The following is a 23,513-nucleotide window of genomic DNA, read 5'->3' as shown; positions in this document are numbered from 1 at the left end:
GTAGCATTGTGGCCTTCCACAATATTTCAGTATGTCAGCTACTACTGTGAACAGTGTTACATTTGACATAAGTGGCCATGCCTGTAAGAAACTGTGTTGAAGGATGTGGAAATTGTACTAGTTACTTTTGAGCTGGAAGTGGGAACAAAAAGTTATTACAATGAAAGACCAGAAATTGTTTTTATTCACTTAGGTCATAACTGCATTAAACACCATTTAGACAACACTGAGGTGAAAAAAACAAGCAGTTGTAAATGAATAAACTGGCTTGCTCTTAAAAACTTTAAGCAAACTCATCCATCCAACAACGCCGTCTTGCGGTCTGTTGCTCGGCGGGCGGCATTGGTAACTTCTGGAGAAACACCGCAGACGTTTTTTTTTTTCTTCATACAACGTGTGGACGCATCTGGGTAGGCATGTCCTCATGTCAGTGTGTCTGCTCTGCATCCCTACTCTAGACGCACTTGGGCTAATTGTCTATGGACAAACATGCGTAAATGCGTAAGACCTTCAGAAGTGTCGTCAGTTAAGATACTATAAACATCTCTCATTCGCACACTGTTTCTACTCCACGTCAACTTTTTCACATCTCAAACATCTCAGAGTTATGGGTATACAAGGATTTTACAAGTGTAGACAATTTGTGTTTTAAGATGTTGCCTTCTCTAACACTGGCCAGTGTGAACAACGTATTCGACAATCGTTGATTTTCCCAGACTGTTTAGTATAGCACAGTGTACTAAGATTCGTCGGACCATTGCATGGCTTGCTTACCATCATCATGGAACGTGGGTTAAGGGTGAGAGCATCATATGAAAATATGGTAACATCCCCCAAACCTATGATCATAACGAAAACACACTTTACACCATTGACCATGAAAAGGTTTTGTGGTTGCGTAAAATCTTCGAGTGTGTCAATAAGGAATCTCGAGAAGCAGGGGAGTCCAGTAATAGAGACTCCAGCAAATGTATGGTGACACAACAGTTGTATGTGTGCATTAGAAAATAAACAAATACTTTTAACTTCGATAGTCAAAAAATAACTTTAAAGTTTTGTATTTGTTTATTCATGACATTCCTCCATAACCCCAGTTACAGGTCTCAGGTAAGTATTTAACATACATTGCCAATGCTACTCGTGAAGAATTGGATAAATAATTTCAGACTCCATTTATATGACGCTGGAAGCGACAGCAGTCGACAGCTGCTTGCAGCCAGGGACCAATACAAGCCTCTCTGTATATGGAAATAACTCCAAAATTTATTGTATGAACTGATGTGTACACCTCATTCAGAAAATGAACGTTCTCCTTTTCCGCTCTGGGTGATCAATAAATGATATTGTACATTTAGTCTTTCAATGTTTGCATGGTAAGTATTTCAGGTCACAAACGTCCACCACTCCAGCAAACAATCATACGACATGCATTAGCCGTGCGCCGTGTCTCAGATTCAAAGAACTGCCACATGACATTGTCTGCAGCATGTTTATACTAGTGCTAGTGCAGTATCCCGGTGCTGGAGGAATGTTGCAGCATTTATCATGCACACAGTAGTTGATATACCGGGTGATCAAAAAGTCAGTATAAATTTGAAAACTTAATAAACCACGGAATAATGTAGATAGAGGTAAAAATTGACACACATGCTTGGAATGACATGGGGTTTTATTAGAACGAAAAAAAAACAAAGTATTGCAAGACGCGTGAAAGATCTCTTGCGCGCGTCGTTTCGTGATGATCGTGTGCTCAGCCGCCACTTTCATCATGCTTAGCCTCCCAGGTCCCCAGACCTCAGTCCGTGCGATTATTGGCTTTGCTGTTACCTGAAGTCGCAAGTGCAAGTGTATCGTGATCGACCGACATCTCTAGGGATGCTGATAGACAACTTCCGACGCCAATGCATCACCATAACTCCGGACATGCTTTACATGGCTGTTCACAACATTATTCCTCGACTACAGCTATTGTTGAAGAATGATGGACATATTGAGCATTTCCTGTAAAGAACATAATCTTTGCTTTGTCTCACTTTGTTATGCTAATTATTTCTATTCTGATCAGATGAAGCTCCATCTGTGAGATACTTTATGAACGTTTGTATGTTTTTGGTTCTAATAAAACCCCATGTCATTCCAAGCATGTGTGTCAATTTGTACCTCTCTATCTACATTATTCCGTGATTTCTTCAGTTTTCAAATTTATACTAACTTTTTGATCACCCGGTATATGAAGTCAACACATGGATGCAGGTGTTGTCTATAAAATAAAATGCATTGATCAGTTCCTGTCCCACTTAATTGTGAGCGTTGTTTATTGCATCAGTATGAAGGGATGTTTCGAATTTGGTAATTGTGATGGCACTGGTAAGCGTGCTAGTTCGTTTGGTGTTGATGACTTGGTTCCAAGCATAGCATAGCCATTCTTGTATGATCAGATCATGGGTTTCCTCACAGCTGATTTTTGGGAAGGTGGCTTTGATCTAAATGCTGAACTGGAGCATAAAATATCGGAATATACAAACCGTATAGCAGACGACGAAGGTGACTACTGAATAGAATGTCATCAGTGAACCTCAGTGCAAGCATCAGAAATTATTATTATTAATAATAGATGAATATATCTGCTGTGTATGAGCGTATTTATCAGTAACCGTTTCTTGTGCAGGAGTATTGTCACCTTATGGACGAAGGCTTACAACACCATGGCTGGACATGATGATGTGTCCATCACTAAAACAGCTTGAACAATCAAACTGGCGACCACCACCTGTAACTACATTGGCCCAGCCTGCGTCCTCAAACTGGTGGCCACACCTTGTGACCCTGTTGACACAGCCTGGAGTGTCAATCTGGCTGTCACAGTTTGTGCCCTCACGGTTGATCCACATACAGTGGCCGTGTTGCCCCAGCCCAGAGTGGCACATCATCATCCAGGTTCCAGCAGCAGCAGACGTAGTCTTACAGCCTGCCTTGTTAATGAACACAAGGTAAATCTCACAGCTGCATTGAACTCCTTCATAGTTGCTGGTTGTTTCGCAGACAGGATCTTGCAAATCCACATTATAATAAGTGTCGGATACTGAATCCCGACTACTTTCCTTCATGCTTGTTGAGCAATGTTGGAAAGGAAACTCCCTGAAATCGACAATCATTGGTGTACTGCTATCAGGTTCAAGGCAGTTCAGTACTGTGACCTGGCATGCCCCTCCCTCCCTATCCAAATGAATTGGTAATGCTGTAGGGAAAAACATTGTTAAAATTTGTGGGAATTATGTTGTAATATTGTGGGACACGTGGTTTGTGGGGTGGTATGGAGCATCACACTGAGCTATTTTTTCCAATTTGCAGGAAAAAGGATCTGATAAGGCGCTCAGAGGTGAACTCCTTGATATGTACTCACATGTCTTTTATCCAGTTAAGAAGAGTCCAGTTACATCAATCTTCCTCTACATATTGCCCCTAAACAGGCATGTATTAATGTCCATAATACCAAAGAGGAGGGTAAATATTGCTTTCCATGGTTGCCGCTGATTTGTGATAGCTATTACTCAAAACATGTATATCTTACAGATACATATGAAATAACTGATGTCTGTGATCATTATAACTTTGGAGGCATCTCATTTCCTGCCCCAATCCCAGACCTACCAAAATTTGAGACACACCCTGATTATTCAGGTCACATTTATCGTCTGGTGTAGACAAGACTAAAAGCAAGCCAGGAGATGTGAGGCATAAAGTCGTCAGACCCCACTACTTTTGCAAAGTAGCTAATCAGAATCCCAATACATATTTATTGCTATTTTATGAGGGTGAAAAGCATCACTATATCTCAAGCAAATTTATGTCCCACCTGCTTTCTGGAAAACTGTCTAAACATTATTGCACAAGGCATTTTTACCGCCAATGTCTCAACTCTGTCACTAAGAACAAGCATTTAGAAAGACACCTGGCTGACTGGTCGAGCCAGGAACTGGCATGTGTAAAAGTGCTTACCCAGGATGAAAGTTCTTGAATATTGAGGCCGGCCGAGGGGTTCTAGGCGCTACAGTCTAGAACCGCGCGACCGCTACGGTCGTAGGTTCGAATCCTGCTTCGGCCATGGATGTGTATGATGATCTTAGGTTAGTTAGGTTTAAGTAGTTCTAAGTTCTAGGGGACTGGTGACCTCAGAAGTTAAGTCCCATAGTGCTGAGAGCCATTTGAACCATTTTAAATGTTGAGAACGCCCACCACCCAGAAGACGTTCCTTTCATTGTATATGCTGACTTAGAGTCCTTACTGGTTCCTGTGGTACTCTGTGAAGGTGACCCTACAGCTTCCTGTACCTCTTTCACAGGATGGTATGTACGATATGCAGCGGCATATGACGCTATATGCTTCTATGATTCCAGCGTCAGTCATTTCGAATCGTACGACGAGGATAATCTTTCAAGATGGTTTCTCACTGAGCTCAATCAACTTGCAGTGAGTATTGATAAGGTTTGTCTCAAAAACATTCAAATTACCACTGTGCAGGAGAATAATGACTTATATGAGCACACAGTTGAATGTCATATCTGTGGGCTGCCGCTAGAGAGCAAATCGGGACCTCCATGTAGAGACCACTGTCATCTATTGGGGAAGTTCCTCAGTGCACCTCGCAATACATTCAACTTTAAATACAAACTGCCACAGCATCTACCCGTCTTCTATAATTTGAGTGGTTATGATGCTCACTTTGCTGTTGAGCGCATGGATGATTTCTGGTTAGTGAAAGATAAGGTCAGTGTCATACCTGACTGTAAAAAACTACATTTCATTCGCCAAACGAATCACCCCAAAAATACCCCTCCACTTTCTATATTCATTACAATTCATGATGCACGTATCTCGTCAGAAATTTGCTGGGACAGTGTGTCGGGAGGATATGCATCTCACCAAAGCTGCATGACGTAAAGTTTCAGCGTGTGGCGAAGATGGGAGTTTTTGCTCATGAATACCTGGATTCACTTAATATAAACTGCAAAAACACATTGCTCAATATAATCGCATTGACCTGCTGGTCACAGGCACTCCGATAATGTATGCAGAGTACAGACACATGGTGAATCTTTGGCAGCAGTTCGGTAAGTCTAATTTGGTGCCAATGGTAAACTGTACATACATGGAGACAGATGTGCACCTGCTCATAGACATTTTTGACAAATTCCAGAGTGTTTACATGGGCACATATAATCTGGATCTTGCCTGATGTTTCATCGAACCAGGGCTTTCGAAGGTCACAATGTTAAGAAAGACACGTATAAACCTCACACCGTTAGCCAAATTTCATATGTTTTTTCTTGAATGTGGGATTCTCAGGCGACTTTGCTGGTGTGTGCACAGGTACACCAAGGTGAATAACCAAAAAATGATTGAGGAGGATCACAGGCCATCTAAAAACAATCTCTACATAGACGCCATGCGACAGTATCTGCCTATCGGAGACTTCCCATGGCTGACTGAAGACGAAACTGTCAGACTGAAAGACGAGATTAAAAATGTCGCTACAGACACCGGTGTGGGATATGTCCTGCAGACAAACGTGGAATATCCTGCCACTTTGCATGACGCACAGTGACTTGTCACTGTCCAGGGTGCCTATTCCCACGAAATGATTCCATCCACAAGCCAATGACAACACTGGGGAATAAGTACATTCTGCTTTGCAGAAACCTCCAGCAATGTCTCAGTTTAAGGGTGACTTAATAGAATCAACTGATGCACCTCCTTCAAGCAGCGTTCATGGTTGCAGGAGTACATCGATGTTAATACCAAAAGGAGAGCTCTCAAGACACGCGATTTTTAAAATCTTTTTATAAATTGATGTAATAGCTGTTTTCGGCAAAACCGTGGAAAAAGTTTGAAACCACCATGAAATTCATTTAGTATACTGACAGGATGCGTGTTATGGTGCCAGAGATTAATCATCAGGCCCAATTTTAAATGGGCCACTTTCTTCCACGAAGAACTAGTCACTCTGGAGATGACTAAGGTTTTAGTAAGGTCCACAAAGCCTAGCTATAGCAGTATATGGACCACTCCAAACTCTGCATGTATCGATTCCACTATGCGTTTGCACAATTAAATCTTGGCTGAGCCCAAATCACTTTATATGGATACAGTCAGTCACATCTACTGGGCGGATAGCTATGGTACTGATGAAGTAATCAGGTACAATCCCGAGAAATTTGACAAACCTGGATATGTGGACGATAATACTTACGACACAATACCACAGAACACAAAGGTTATCAGTCAGATGAAAGATTAGGCGAATTGCTTGCAGACTGGAGTTTGTCGGGCTCATATCCAAAATGTGCGCATAACACATTGATGCAGGTGCCACTTGAAGGTAGGCTAAGGGTGTGCACCTGTGACCTCACAGTTTCTCATGACCAAGGAGTATCTATATCTACATAAATACTCCGCAATCCACCATACGGTGCGTGGCGGAGGGTACCTCGTACCACAACTAGCACCTTCTCTCCCTGTTCCACTCGCAAACAGAACGAGGGAAAAATGACTGCCTATATGCCTCTGTACGAGCCCTAATCTCTTTTATCTTATCTTTGTGGTCTTTCCGCGAAATGTAAGTTGGCGGCAGTTAAATTGTACTGCAGTCAGCCTCAAATGCTGGTTCTCTAAATTTCCTCAGTAGCATTTCGTGAAAAGAATGCCTCCCTTCCTCCAAAGACTGCCACCCGAGTTCCTGAAGCATTTCCGTAACACTCGCGTGATGATCAAACCTACCAGTAACAAATCTAGCAGCCCGCCTCTGAATTGCTTCTATGTTCTCCCTCAATACGACCTGATATGGATCCCAAACGCTCGAGCAGTACTCAAGAATAGGTCTTATTAGTGTTTTCTAAGCGGTCTCCTTTACAGATGAACCACATCTTCCCAAAATTCTACCAATGAACCGAAGACGACTATCCGCCTTCCCCACAACTGCCATTACATGCTTGTCCCACTTCATATCGCTCTGCAATGTTACGCCCAAATATTTAATCGACGTGACTGTGTCAAGCGCTACACTATTAATGGAGTATTCAAACATTACGGGATTCTTTTTCCTATTCATCTGCATTAATTTAGATTTATCTATTTTTAGAGTTAGCTGCCATTCTTTACACCAATCACAAATCCTGTCCAAGTCATCTTGTATCCTCCTACAGTCACTCAACGACGACACCTTCCCGTACACCACATCATCAGCAAACAGCCGCACATTGCTATCCAACCTATCCAAAAGATCATTTATGTAGATAGAAAACAACAGTGGACCTATCACACTTCCCTGGGGCACTCCAGATGATACCCTCACCTCCGATGAACACTCACCATCGAGGACAACGTACTGTGTTCTATTACTTAAGATGTCTTCAAACCACTCACATATTTGGGAACCAATCCCATATGCTCGTACCTTAGTTAGGAGTCTGCAGTGGGGCACCGAGTCAAACGCTTTCCGGAAGTCAAGGAATATGGCATCCGTCTGATACCCTTCATCCATGGTTCGCAAGTATGAGGAGTGCTTCCACAGTATTGCAGTTGATGGTCCATATATGGTATGGCATGCACACTTTCAATACATACTGCACTGTAGCTAGAAGTCAGCCTGCCGCTCCATGACAAATGCTTCATTTGTGTGGATGGGATCAGGATCCTCCCATACTCAAACTACTCGCTTGAGAATGACTATATATACTTAGTCATATACTCAGTTACATATATATATACTTAGTTACATATACAGGTTGGTCCATTGATAGTCACCAGGCCAAATATCTCACGAAATAAGCATCAAACGAAAAAATTAAAAATTACGAAACTCGTCCAGCTTTAAGGGGGAAATCAGATGGCGCTATGGTTGGCCCGCTAGATGGCGCTGCCATAGGAGAAACGGATATCAACTGCGTTTTTTAAATAGGAACCCCCATTTTTATTACATATTCTTGTAGTACGTAAGGAAATATGAATGTTTTAGTTGGAGCACTTTTTTTTCGCTTTGTGACAGATGGCGCTGTGATAGTGACAAACGTGTAAGTATGTGGTATCACGTAACATACCGCCAGTGCGGAACGTATTTGCTTCGTGATACATTACGCGTGTTAAAACGGACCGTTTACCAATTGCGGAAAAGGTCGATATCGTTTGATGTATGGCTATTGTGATCAAAATGCCCAACGGGCGTGTGCTATGTATGCTGCTCGGTATCCTGGACGACATCATACAAGTGTCCGGACCGTTCGCCGGATAGTTAAGTTATTTAAGGAAACAGGAAATGTTCAGCGACATGTGAAACGTCAACCACGACCTGCAACAAATGATGATGCCCAAGTAGGTGTTTTAGCTGGTGTCGCAGCTAATCCGCACTTCAGTAGCAGACAAATTGCGCGAGAATCGGGAATCTCAAAAACGTCGGTGTTGAGAATGCTACATCAACATCGACTGCATCCGTCCCATATTTCTATGCACCATCAATTGCATGGCGACGACTTTGAATATTGTGTACAGTTCTGCCACTAGGCACAAGAGAAATTACGGGACGATGACAGATTGTTTGCACTTGTTCTATTTAGCGACGAAGCGTCATTCACCAACAGCAGTAACGTAAACCGTTATAATATGCACTATTGGGCAATGGAAAATCCACGATGGGTGCGACAAGTGGAACATCAGCGACCTTGGCAGGTTATTGTACGGTGTGGCATTATGGGAGGAAGGATAATTGGTCCCCATTTTATCGATGGCAATCTAAATGGTGCAATGTATGCTGATTTCCTACGTAATGTTCTACCGATGTTACTACAAGATGTTTCACTGCATGACAGAATGGCGATGTACTTCCAACATGATGGATGCCCGGCACATAGCTCGCTTGCGGTTGAAGCGGTATTGAACAGCATATTTCATGATAGGTGGACTGGTCGTCGAAGCACGTTCACCGGATATGACGTACGCGGATTTCTTTCTGTGGGGAAAGTTGAAGGATATTTGCCATCGTGATCCACCGACAACGCCTGACAACATGCGTCAGCGCATTGTCAATGCATGTGCGAACATTACGGAAGGTGAACTACTCGCTGTTCAGAGGAATGTCGTTACACGTATTGCCAAATTCATTGAGGTTGACGGACGTCATTTTGAGCATTTATTGCATTAATGTGGTATTTACAGTAAATCACGCTGTAGCAGCATGCGTTCTCAGAAATGATAAGTTCACAAAGGTACAAGTATCACATTGGAACAACTGAAATAAAATGTTCCAGCGTACCTACGTTCTGTATTTTAATTTAAAAAACCTACCTGTTACCAAGTGATCGTCTAAAATTGTGAGCCATATGTTTGTGACTATTACAGCGCCATCTATCACAAAGCGAAAAAATTGGTCCCAGTAAAACATTCATATTTATTTACATACTACACGAATATGTAATAAAAAAATAGGGGTTCCAATTTAAAAAAACGCAGTTGATATCTTTTTGACCTATGGCAGCGCCATCTGGCAGGCCAACCATAGCGCCATGTGGTGTCCCCCTTCAAGCTAGACGAGTTTCGTACTTTGTAGTTTTCTCGTTTGACGCTTATTTCGTGAGATATTTGGCCCGGTCACGATCAGTGGAGCACTCTGTATACAAAAAACAAGGACTTAAGTCGTATTACTGTTCGTTTTTGAAGCATCACATGCGACCAGCTTTGCGAAAGAAGCGGCGCACTTCCTGCACAACCAACCCATCATTTTGCACGACAATGCACGGGCGCATACAGCGCAAGCTGTGGCTGCTCTGTTCGGTCTATGGGACTGGGAAGTATTTGTACCATACTCCCTGGACTCAAGTCCTTGTGACTTTTATTTGATTCCGAAGATGAAGGAACCACTTCGTGGCATTCTTTCCAGAACTGTTCCAGAGATTCAACATGCAATAGACCGCTCCATTCGCACCATCAACAGAACAGGCTCTGTTAAGGGTGTACAACGCCATCCACATCGCTGGCAACTTATATTTATACATATCTTCTCAAAAATTGTTTCCACTACTGTATATATAAGCCATACAGAAAACATCCATAGTGTTATTAGAGTGAAAACGTAGAAAATGTATCCCTACAATACTGTATACATAGATCAACTTTTCACTCCTTTGTATATAAAACATACAGAAAAGAAAATCCATAGCAATATATGTGCGAAAAACGTGGATCTCTGCAATGCTGTACATGTATCATCTTTTCACTGCTGTACATATAATCCACATTTTCTTTAAAACCGAAAACACGTATATATGCATCTTTAAACCGCACAAAAAAGTAAAATTGTCAATATAAACCCATTACTTATATCCCTGTTATTACTTACAAAAGAACTTAGTTCCTACAAATTAGCAATTAACTTGAAAAAAAATTGTTTCAATATTCAGCTCAGGTCTGCAGCCGGACCATGAATTCATCTTGGCCACACCAGATCGGCAGGTGATGATTGAAAGCAGAAATTACGATACCAGTATTTGAATGCTGCCTGGAACCGAGGTTGGAATCTTCTTACACGTCAGTTAGGGGCCTGAAGATGGCGTATTAAATAGCCGAAACTGGTAGCCAATTAAAATAAGTTTGGAAATTAGACGGCTGAAAGGTGATTGTTTTGACATCCTGTAGCGAACAACCGAGTCCCGCAAACATCCATGAAAAGTTGGACCTACAGAGACTGTGATCTATCTGGTTGAGTCTATGTCGGTTCTACTCCGTTTTGGTTGTCTAATGCAGCAACCGGTTATGAATAATTTTGAACGAAAACTATCTCGGCCGTAAAATTGTTTTTATTAGTAACAATGTTGTTCTTGTTGTGGTCTTCAGTCCTGAGACTGATCTGATGCAGCTCTCCATGCTACTCTATCCTGTGCAAGCTTCCTCATCTCCAAGTACCTAATGCAGCCTATGTCCTTCTGAATCTGCTTAGTGTATTCATCTCTTGGTCTCCCTCTACGATTTTTACCCCCCACACTGCCCTCCAGTACTAAACTGGTGACCCCTTTGTGGGGCGGCGGATGTGTTTGTAAAAAGTCTAATTAATATCTGATTGCTGTATAAACGCTTGCGTGTTGAATCACTTTCTAGCTTTTAGAATGTTGTTATTGCTGTCTTTTTGCCGTTCTCAACACTGGCTCTCTATTTACTCCGTGACCCCCAGAAAGTGATTTAGTAAAACTTGGAGCCAGTAAATAGATATCCTAGTGCCCACTTTACCTGAGAATGTTCTTATAGCTGCAGCTTATAGCTCTGAGGAATTAGGAGATTGTCCGGGATTTCTAATCAAAAACGGTTTTCCAAAATAGTTGAGTATATTCTGAAATTCACTGATAAAAACCACAAGTATCCCTACAACCTAACTAACAGAGCAGTTCAGAGTCTAATGCGCTGATGCAACTATAAATGTCCGAATTAAATGTTAAAAAGAATGCTCGCCATAATTTGATGAAAATACTTCATCAAACGCCACGCTAAATATTTGGTAGAATGTCTGTCCCGCGACGGCACGTGAAAATACGACAATACGCAAACTGAAGCTAGATAATAAAAATCATTCCAGAATTAACACTTCACATGAAATGTTCTCATGGTTCCGCGTATCTCTAGTAACTTTATACGGCACCCGAGGCTGTTTGTAGCAGATACACTGATGCGACGCGACTACCGACACAGATGGCGTGTCATTCAGCGTCTGGAGAGAACTGGGGCCTTGCTTCCTCGCGCAGTGTTCTTATATATAAAGCCGCGGTGCGGACGGCTGAGGGAACGCCTGATTAAATCCGATCTCCCGACTAGCCGCTGGGCTAGTAACGCACCACTTCAAGTTACATAATAATTTATAGCTTCTTTGGCTGATGGCCGAAGAAGCTCTTAATTTAAATGTGCATTCAGCACGCAGGTAAGTATTAATAATAAAATTTTGACGTGGCTAAGTTAAATACTTTGAGCGAGAGAATTAATTAAATTACACTGCACGCAGCAGATGAGCTCTGAACTGTCCCTTTTGAGATCCGCTATTGCTATAATTTTATAGGTATTAAAAAGAAACTTTACACATTTTCATAATCATAGCGGACCTCCAACCTATTTAAATCTAAACATCCTAGCCTTATTTACTAGCCTACTTAATCTATCTTGCTTCCTTCAGTTTTGAGACGAAAACCAGAAAATCATGAATTTCCACTAAAGTCTTAATTTGTGAAATCCAAAGTACTGTTTTTATTAAATCATTATGAAAGATGAATCTAAATATAAATTTTGAAGTCTCTAGCTCTTTTCTGTTGCGCCAATGATTTTTCCAGAAAAACGTCCAAATCTCGGAAATGGCTGAAGTTATCGAACTGATATTTAACACACATTAATTTAATATTATTTCTGACATGCTAGAAAAGTTTTAGTTCATTTGCTTGATTTTTAAGGTATTGCGCAACATTTATGACGTCAGAGGTAGTTACAGCAGACTGGCTGGCACACGATGGAAACTAATGTGAATTTACTACAGCGTGAGTAGGCTGCTTCCCTACATCACCCTCTACTTAAATTTTTTGTTTATGAATGCTAATGAATAAAAAAAAATTTAATTACAAAAAGGGAAGCAAGAGTACAGTTTAACTCCCTATGAAAACCAAAATTGAAATATAAACATGTAGAAACATTAAAGAAAACTGATTACCTACATTAATTATTTAAATTGTAGGCATGTTCACTGCCTTTTAAACAATGTCATTACTCAGAATTTTAAGCAAAGTCAATGAAATATTTTGGCATACATATTGCCTTAGACAAACAAACACATAAAAATTGAAAAATTATGAAAATCTTAGATCCATTAAATACATTTTTACATACACAAATTCAAAGAAAATAACATGATACATAAACAGATGTTTATCTCTTAGCAGTCTTTTCTAAACCTGAAAGAAAAGTTCACAAATAATTTTTACACACGTGGTTGTAGCCGCTTTGGCTGGCGTCCTACACTTCCATTCACAAGGGTAGAGGAGGGGAAGTTGCTATGGTGTGCGTCCTTCACGTTCTCTCTAAATTACATGGGGGAAAGGGGAGGGGTCACTGTGAGTTGTGTCCAAGTCACTCCACGCTTTCACGCAGCTACCAGGCTTCCATTATCTGGTTTGTCCTGTTGAACAAACAAAAAGAGTGCCTCAGACTCTGTTCACTTAATATCTATGGGTGGGTCACAATTAAATGGGGATATATACATTTTATCCTTTGTTATTTTGCTGGAACAAAGTTAACAGAACTTTTTCAATTTTACTCTCATGGTTACTTAACTGTCATAAAATCGGTAAACAAATGGCTCGAAACGCCGTTAGTCACGTACTAGAGAAAATCTATGCTCAAGGCATACAATCATGAATCATATTTAATCTGAATTTACTATTTCTGGGCCGGAACACTGAACCAATGCTCGGTACATTCCTGACAAATCTGTATTTTACTCACTTAGCTGACTCATCTTTGATTACCTTATTCTTAGAGATAGTATGAGTATGATTAGTGGTTGTTTTCTCAGCTTCTTAGTACATGTGAGTAACTTTTGGTAATAGTACAGTTGTGAGTGTTCAAAACACACTACGTTTAGTTGACTACTAAATCCACTTATTGGTTCTCTGCTGTTGTCAGTTCCACATCTGCAATTAGGTACTTACTTACTTAGAAGTGTATTTATGCTGAGCTAAAATAATGTTTCACGCCTGTCAGTATGTTATTTATTCATTTTGCTAGTGTATGTACTTATTTAACACCCACTGTATTAACATTTAAAGCATAGGATAGCACATTTATTTCATAGTCATAGTGTATTGCAGCTGATTAGTTTGCTCACGTGGCAATCCATTTCCACTCGATCGGACGCTGAAACCACAGGTAGTCTCTCTCGGACCTACCACTAAAGTGCATCAAGTAATTATGGACGAGCGTAATGCTAAAATCCTTAAACCTATAGGACACCATGAGCTATTCTGTCTCATCTAACATAAGGGTACCTATGGTCGCATTCACGCCTCCAACTCATAACCTCAATACGTGTAGGTGTATCCTGTCACACACTACACTAAAATAATGGCCAGCTCCAACCTTATAAATACTTCAGGGACGTGTCCTTCGCGTCTCAACCACAAACACTGCTCAATTCTATTACACTGCCTTTCCTTGCTACACCAGGTGAGTTCATCCTTACAACTTATCTGCATATTTTTCATAACACTAAGCAATCTCTTTTACTATTTCTTAGTTAGCTCTAATGCATACACTAGGTTTCACTACCACTTCAGATCCTGCTTGTACATGAATTCATACATCTTTTTAAATTACTGTTGGTGGACCATTTCCAATAAAACAACACTTTGTACTCATTATATTACCAGGGTACTATACATACTTGTTACTCAAATACATTTTATATCTTAATTACGTCATACTTCTCTATTGTTTGTCACTATTAGGTTTGTCACATTAGGTATTTTTCTTCACTAATCGGTGGATAGAATGGTTACGTAACTCATGGCTTGTTAGCCATGACGGAAATTTTTCATGTATGAAAGAAGAGGTCGAAATTTTTGTGGATAGGAAAGAGGAAGAATGAGTGAGACCTGAAATGGAAAGAAGATCTCACACAGCTGGGACTGCACAGCTGCCACACTGTGTAGAGGTTAAAGAACAACCTCCTCCCTACAGCATTCAGTGGCTACCTATGAATCTGCCAGGTCGATCTGAAAATACTTTATGATGCCTTTTTAGAACCTGTCTCAGTTCTTCCTTTTGATTGGCTGAAATCCTATCGATTTCCTGCAATTTAGTTTCTATTTTGTCTAAAATAATTGCTTCTTCTTCTTCTTCTGTATTCAGCTTATTGTTATTAAGATTAACACCTTCGTCCCAATACCTCCTATTTTTCAGAACTCGTATAGGCAGCTCCCAAGTTTCATGATCAGTTACTACATGTTTATCACTAAAAGGTACTATAATTACTCCGGTTATTGGCAAGACCATTTTTAACTGGCTTCTTTCAAAGTCAACAACACTCTGATATTTTGACAAGAAATCTATGCCAATTAAAACCTCAATACTGAGATTGTTTACAATTAAACATGGATGATCAATTAAATTACCATTAATGTTAAAGGGCAGTAAAGCTTCTTGCTTTATCGTTTTTGACACCTTGCCAGTAGCACCAATTATTCTTAGTCCTGATACCCTCATTACAGTAAGTTTGTCTTTACCAGGTAATGCATCAAAGAAGGACTGAGATATTGCACTCACCTCACTTCCACTGTCTAAGAGACAACGTACATTGATACCCAACATATTCTCTATTATTATAGGGTGGCTTATTCTAGGTTGTACAGGTGGTTCCTCAGATTCATCTAGTAGTTCCTTTTGGATTTGTCTCCAACTAAAGTGATCAACATCTGTCTTCATTACATTTAGGTCACAGTGTGTAGGGGTTTCCTGAATTACATTTTCAGCTGCCTTTTCCAGTCGGTCTATTAATTTTAAATCGAAACACCGCACGACTTCATTACATTTAGTTTGCTGAACATGACCCAAATTACTGTAGTCTGAGCGATTCTGCGCCTCCAGACCGGGCATAATACTAGTTACAGCTAAACCACTTTCACCATTATCGTCGGTTTCCTTCTCAAGTGACAACTGGTCACAGCTACTGGGTTCATCGACCCCAAACTGCCTACCCTCTACATTCCCACTTATCTCCTGTTCTAAATCTATTAGTACATTATCAACATCCTGCACAGGCACTTTAGATAAGAGCACATCATCCTCATCGTAAATATAAGCATGAATTTCTTCTGCTTCTTCACCTGACAACTCAGTATTTTGTAGCTCGTCCCTATCGTTACACTGCTGCGCCTTCTCTTTCTCTTCCCACTTAGAAAGCGTCTCTAACTCGGTATTTATCAAATACTGTGAGTGATCTAATATTTCTGTTGTATCCTTAGGTGCTACCGACTCTTCATCCACATGTTCAGTTTGAGTATTCTGATCTGTCTTACCAATTCCCTTAACTACTGGCATAGGAAAAGTAACCGCCTGGTGAGCGCCAGTGTCCTCATAGACGGGAACTAGTTTTCCTGCCTCGGCCTACTACTGTTTCCTTTAGTTTCACTATAGTTAGCTGGCACAGCATTACTTTCCGTACTGTTGTTTACATGCATATTTCTGTTTGGAACAAAATTATTATCCCTTGAACGCCATTGTTGGTTCTGATAATTATTTCCCCAATTCCTACCTCTCTTAGAATGGCGAACACCTACTGTTCTGATGTTTACATTGCCATTTTGCTCGTTCCTAAAATTACTATTATTATTATTGGCATTACGGTTATTACGTGCTTGCTCCTCATTGGCAGCAACACGTTCTACACGTTCCAAATATTCAATGAAACGATCCAGATTGTCTCTAGGGGCTGATATAATTCTAGTTTGCCAGTACCATGGCAGTTTGGCTTCCAGACCTAGTATAATCATTTCTGGTTTTAGCTTTTCCGCCAAATGTGACAAACGTGAAATCCATGACCTAGCAAACTCTTTAATAGATTCCTTGCCTGCATTGAAGCGTTTTCCACTCCAAAATTCTCTCAACACTTCATTTTGCTTATTGCTAGACCAATATTCATTAATAAAAGCTGTTTTAAATTCCGCTAATGTTTTACATTTCAACATAACATCAGCTGACCAACGCATGGCGTCACCTGCTAAATGGCTTCTAATAAATGAGATTTTCTCTCGCTCAGACCAAGTTGGTGGAATCACATCTTCAAAATCGTTCCAGAAATCTAGCGGGTGGATATTTTTATCTGGATCGAACCGCAAGAACTGCCGACACCCGATAAAAGCGGCGTTTGCAGCTACAACTTGTTGTACATTACCATTACCAGAAGTTACTGAAGCTACTTTACTCTCAATGTTAGCAATGTTAGTACTTATATTTTCTACTTTCATTTCAACATTATCTACTCTTTGCACAATATGAGTAGTGTCAGTTTTGATTGCTTCTACTTCTGCTTGACATATGTTTACTTTTATATTAACATCTTTAAATCTATCTGAGCACAGTTCAGACTCCGCCTCGATCTTTTCTGTTAACTTGTGCTCCAGCTTCGCATCTTCCATTTGGAAGTCTTTGCGAACCTCAGCGACTTCGGATTTTATTGTCTTATACATTTCAGAAAATTGTTGAGCAACCTTTTTCTTAATATCCTCATGATTGCAATCAATTTTACAATTCAAACTGTCAAGATCCTCTTTCAACTTATTGCAACCAGCCTTGAAGGTATCGTCCATTACCTCCAATCGTTTATTAAAACTAGTTTGGCTGGCCACAATTTCATACTTTAATTCAGCATTATTGGATTCTAATTTATTGTCCATTGCCTCAAACCGTTTATTAAAATTTGTTTGACTGGCCACCATTTCTGACTTTAATTCAGCATTGCTGGCAGCTATTGCTTGTAATATAACATTTAAATCAACAGCCCCAGCATCTTTGGGTTGCTCACGAGCTGGCTTTTTATCACACTCAGGCGACGAAAAACTAGCTCCAACACCAGAATCATCAAAACTAAATGAAACTTCTGATTGATTAGTCATATCTAACTTCTCCTTCTTAAACTCTACCATCTCTGATGACTGTTTCATTTTTAATTCATCAGAGAAACTATCATCCAATAAATTTACAATTTCTACTTTCCGCTTTACTACAGGGGTCTCTATTATTGAATCATTGCCCCTTCGCACACTACTGTCAGGAGACAATATTTCATATTTCACTTTAACATTACTACTTTCATGCATATTTACACTTGAACCGTTGTCTGGATTTACAGTTCCCTCAACAGACATAGGTTCTGATATAAGTTTAACTTCAGTTTCTTTTGGCGGTTCCATCGCCGACAGTCTTTTAGTGCAGGTTAGTAAAATTTTTAACAGCTTTTCACTTAACTTAGTTCCTTCTGCACGACGTATGGCGTTGCCGGCGCGGCGTACCAGGATTCCTGATGCGACGTGGCATGTTGAACTGCAGACGGCTCTCCGACGGCTGTTGTGTGTTTGCGTGGCCCGCAATTGCAGGCTCTGCGCCGGCTGCTTCAGTGGACGACTGCGGTGCGGCGAGACTGGCTTCTCGCGATGCCGGCAGCACCGCTAGACTCAGTGCCAGCTCCGTCAATCCAGATGCGTTGTTAATCCAATTGCGTCGTCCACATGCACACGTAACACATTCACTGTTCTATACTCAGTTGCGCTTCGCATTTCACTCGCGAATCCGAATAGTTAAAAATCACTTTCACTTAGTTGATTTCCCGGCCGATGCACCATATGTGGGGCGGCGGATGTGTTTGTAAAAAGTCTAATTAATATCTGATTGCTGTATAAACGCTTGCGTGTTGAATCACTTTCTAGCTTTTAGAATGTTGTTATTGCTGTCTTTTTGCCGTTCTCAACACTGGCTCTCTATTTACTCCGTGACCCCCAGAAAGTGATTTAATAAAACTTGGAGCCAGTAAATAGATATCCTAGTGCCCACTTTACCTGAGAATGTTCTTATAGCTGCAGCTTATAGCTCTGAGGAATTAGGAGATTGTCCGGGATTTCTAATCAAAAACGGTTTTCCAAAATAGTTGAGTATATTCTGAAATTCACTGATAAAAACCACAAGTATCCCTACAACCTAACTAACAGAGCAGTTCAGAGTCTAATGCGCTGATGCAACTATAAATGTCCGAATTAAATGTTAAAAAGAATGCTCGCCATAATTTGATGAAAATACTTCATCAAACGCCACGCTAAATATTTGGTAGAATGTCTGTCCCGCGACGGCACGTGAAAATACGACAATACGCAAACTGAAGCTAGATAATAAAAATCATTCCAGAATTAACACTTCACATGAAATGTTCTCATGGTTCCGCGTATCTCTAGTAACTTTATACGGCACCCGAGGCTGTTTGTAGCAGATACACTGATGCGACGCGACTACCGACACAGATGGCGTGTCATTCAGCGTCTGGAGAGAACTGGGGCCTTGCTTCCTCGCGCAGTGTTCTTATATATAAAGCCGCGGTGCGGACGGCTGAGGGAACGCCTGATTAAATCCGATCTCCCGACTAGCCGCTGGGCTAGTAACGCACCACTTCAAGTTACATAATAATTTATAGCTTCTTTGGCTGATGGCCGAAGAAGCTCTTAATTTAAATGTGCATTCAGCACGCAGGTAAGTATTAATAATAAAATTTTGACGTGGCTAAGTTAAATACTTTGAGCGAGAGAATTAATTAAATTACACTGCACGCAGCAGATGAGCTCTGAACTGTCCCTTTTGAGATCCGCTATTGCTATAATTTTATAGGTATTAAAAAGAAACTTTACACATTTTCATAATCATAGCGGACCTCCAACCTATTTAAATCTAAACATCCTAGCCTTATTTACTAGCCTACTTAATCTATCTTGCTTCCTTCAGTTTTGAGACGAAAACCAGAAAATCATGAATTTCCACTAAAGCCTTAATTTGTGAAATCCAAAGTACTGTTTTTATTAAATCATTATGAAAGATGAATCTAAATATAAATTTTGAAGTCTCTAGCTCTTTTCTGTTGCGCCAATGATTTTTCCAGAAAAACGTCCAAATCTCGGAAATGGCTGAAGTTATCGAACTGATATTTAACACACATTAATTTAATATTATTTCTGACATGCTAGAAAAGTTTTAGTTCATTTGCTTGATTTTTAAGGTATTGCGCAACATTTATGACGTCAGAGGTAGTTACAGCAGACTGGCTGGCACACGATGGAAACTAATGTGAATTTACTACAGCGTGAGTAGGCTGCTTCCCTACACCTTGATGCCTCAGAACATGTCCTACCAACCGATCCCTTCTTCTAGTCAAGTTGTGCCACAAACTCCTCTTCTCCCCTATTCTATTCAATACCTCCTCATTAGTTATGTGATCTACCCATCTAATCTTCAGCATCCTTCTGTAGCGTCACATTTCGAAAGCTTCTATTCTCTTCTTGTCCTCGTTTTGCTTTTGTTGATGTTCATCTCATCCTCCTTTCAAGACACTGTCCATTCCGTTCAACTGCTCTTCCAAGTCCTTTGCTGTCTCTGATAGAATTACAGTGCCATCGGCGAACCTCAAAATTTTATTTCTTCCCCATGGATTTCAATACTTACGCCGAACTTTTCTTTTGTTTCCTTTACTGCTTGCTCAATATACAGATTGAATAGCATCGGGGAGAGGCTACAACCTTGTCTCACTCCCTTCCCAACCACTGCTTCCCTTTCATGTCCCTCGACTCTTATAACTGCCATCTGCTTTCTGTACAAATTGTAAATAGCCTTTCGCTCCCTGTATTTTCCCCCTGCCACCTCCAGAATTTGAAAGAGAGTATTCCAGTCAACATTGTCAAAAGATTTCTCTGAGTCTACAAATGCTAGAAACACAGGTTTGCCTTTCCTTAATCTTTCTTCTAAGATAAGTCGTAAGGTCAGTATTGCCTCACGTGTTCCAACATTTCTACGGAATCCAAACTGATCTTCCCCGAGGTCGGCCTCTACCAGTTTTTCCATTCGTCTGTAAAGAATTCGCGTTAGTATTTTGCGGCTGTGATTTATTAAACTGATAGTTCGGTAGTTTTCACATCTGTCAACATCTGCTTTCTTTGGGATTGGAGTTATTATATTCTTCTTGAAGTCTGAGGGTATTTCGCCTGTCTCATACATCTTGCTTACCAGATGATAGAGTTTTGTCAAGACTGGCTCTCCCAAGGCTGTCAGTAGTTCTAATGGAATGCTGTCTACCCCTGGGGCCTTGTATCGACTTAGATCTTTCAGTGCTCTTTCAAACTCTTCAGGCAGTATCATATCTCCCATTTCATCGTCATCTACATCCTCTTCCATTTCCATAATATTGTCCTCAAGTACATCGCCCTTGTATAGACCCTCTATATACTCCTTCCACCTTTCTGCTTTCCCTTCTTTGCGTAGCACTGGGTTTCCATCTGAGCTCTTGATATTCATGCAAGTGGTTCTCTTTTCTCCAAAGGTCTCCTTAATTTTCCTGTAGGCAGTATCTATCTTATCCCTAGTGAGATATGCCTCTACATCCTTACATTTGTCCTCTAGCCATCCCTGCTTAGCCATTTTGCACTTCCTGTCGATCTCATTTTTGAGACGTTTGTATTCCTTTTTGCCTGCTTCATTTACTGCATTTTTATATTTTCTCCTGTCATCACTTAAATTCAATATTTCTTCTGTTACCCAAGGATTTCTACTAGCCCTCGTCTTTTTACCTACTTGATCCTCTGCTGCCTTCACTATTTCATCCCTCAAAGCTACCCATTCTTCTTCTACTGTATTTCTTTCCCCCATTCCTGTCAATTTTTCCCTTATGCTCTACCTGAAACTCTGTACTACATCTGGATCTTTCAGTTTATCCAGGTCCCATCTCCTTAAATTCCCACCTTTTTGCAGTTTCTTCAGTTTTAATCTACAGTTCATAACCAATAGATTGTGGTCAGACTCCACATCTACCCCTGGAAATGTCTTACAATTTAAAACCCGGTTCCTAAATATCAGTCTTACCGTTACATAATATATCTGATAACTTCTAGTATCTCCAGGGTTCTTCCATGTATACAACCTTCTTTCATGATTCTTGAACCAAGTAGCTATGATTAAGTTATGGTCTGTGCAAAATTCTACCAGACGGCTTCCTCTTTCATTTCTCTCCCCCAATCCATATTCACTCACTATGTTTCCTTCTCTCCCTTTTCCTACTCTCGAATTCCAGTCACCCATGACTATTAAATTTTCGTCTCCCTTCACTACCTGAATGGTTTCTTTTATCTCATCACACATTTCATCAATTTCTTCGTCATCTGCAGAGCTAGTTGGCATATAAACGTGTACTACTGTAGTAGGCGTGGGCTTCGTCTATCTTGGGCACAATAATGCGTTCACTATGCTGTTTGTAGTAGCTTACCCGCACTCCTATTTTTTTTATTCATTATTAAACCTACTCCTGTATTACCCCTATTTCATTTTGTATTTATAACCCTGTATTCACTTGACCAAAAGTCTCGTTCCTCCTGCCACCGAACTTCACTAATTCCCACTATATCTAACTTTAACCTATCCATTTCCCTTTCTAAATTTTCTAACCTACCTGCCGGATTAAGGGATCTGACATTCTACTCTCCGATCCGTAGAATGCGAGTTTTCTTTCTCCTGATAACGACGTCCTCTTGAGTAGTCCCCGCCCGGAGATCCGAATGGGGGACTATTTTACCTCCGGAGTATTTTATCCAAGAGGACGCCATCATCATTTAATCATACAGTAAAGCTGCATGCCCTCGGGAAAAATTACGGCTGTAGTTTCCCCTTGCTTTCAGCCGTTCGCAGTACCAGCACAGCAAGGCCATTTTGGTTAGTGTTACAAGGCCAGATCAGTCAATCATCCAGACTGTTGCCCCTGCAACTACTGAAAAGTCTGCTACCCCTCTTCAGGAACCACACGTTTGTCTGGCCTCTCAACAGATACCCCTCCGTTGTGGTTGCACCTACGGTGCGGCTATCTGTATCGTTGAGGCACGCAAGCCTCCCCACCAACGGCAAGGTCCATGGGTCATGGGGGGGGTTGGTAACAACATTACAACAATATTGTGACTAATAAAAAGAGTTCTGGAACCGAGACTTTTCATTCAAAAATAGTTCAGTTTAGTTAGTTAATAATTCTGTGTGTCTTTGGTATGACATTACAGTGACGTTGAACAAGTTAGTTTACAGGCTGCTTAACATAATTCACATTTAAATTTGGTTTTATGCAGACTGTATCCATATGAGTTCGCACAACAGCAAAATAATAGCTTGTCAGCAGAAGTAAGATATTATTTTGCAATACGTAAGCCATAAGCTTCTAAATTAAAGAAATCAGTGGAACAGGAGTTGCCAAGTAGGAACCTGTGTTTAGTCAGGCATTTTGTATCATTAGTTAAGCACTTAACTATTTTGCTCACAGAATTATTCAACCACTTTCGAGGCAAAATATGATTTCATCAAGAGTGATGAAAGATCTTGTAATAATTGTGAACACCATTATTCCCGCTGCGCTGCAATAAACTTTTTACAGTGTAGATGTAGTTAAAATACTCGCTTCCTGCACAGTTGTAAACAGTTGCTTATAGAATGGTTGTGGTTGAGCATTGCTTATAATTCTTACTGTATCATAAGCTTTTATTTAACGAAAACCATGTTCATTATTTATGAGTCCACCCAAAATACAATGTCATAGTGAATTTTAATCGGTAATGTATGGTAACTTCATTATTCGTTTCGCTCCATTACTTACTGTGACAGTGAGTTGCTTAGTAGAATTCAGGTATTGTTTCAATTTTCAACAATATGTATATTCATTAAGA

Source organism: Schistocerca piceifrons, chromosome X (assembly GCF_021461385.2).
Source record: "Schistocerca piceifrons isolate TAMUIC-IGC-003096 chromosome X, iqSchPice1.1, whole genome shotgun sequence".
NCBI lineage: Eukaryota > Metazoa > Arthropoda > Insecta > Orthoptera > Acrididae > Schistocerca > Schistocerca piceifrons.
Note: the sequence above shows the minus strand (reverse complement) of the source record.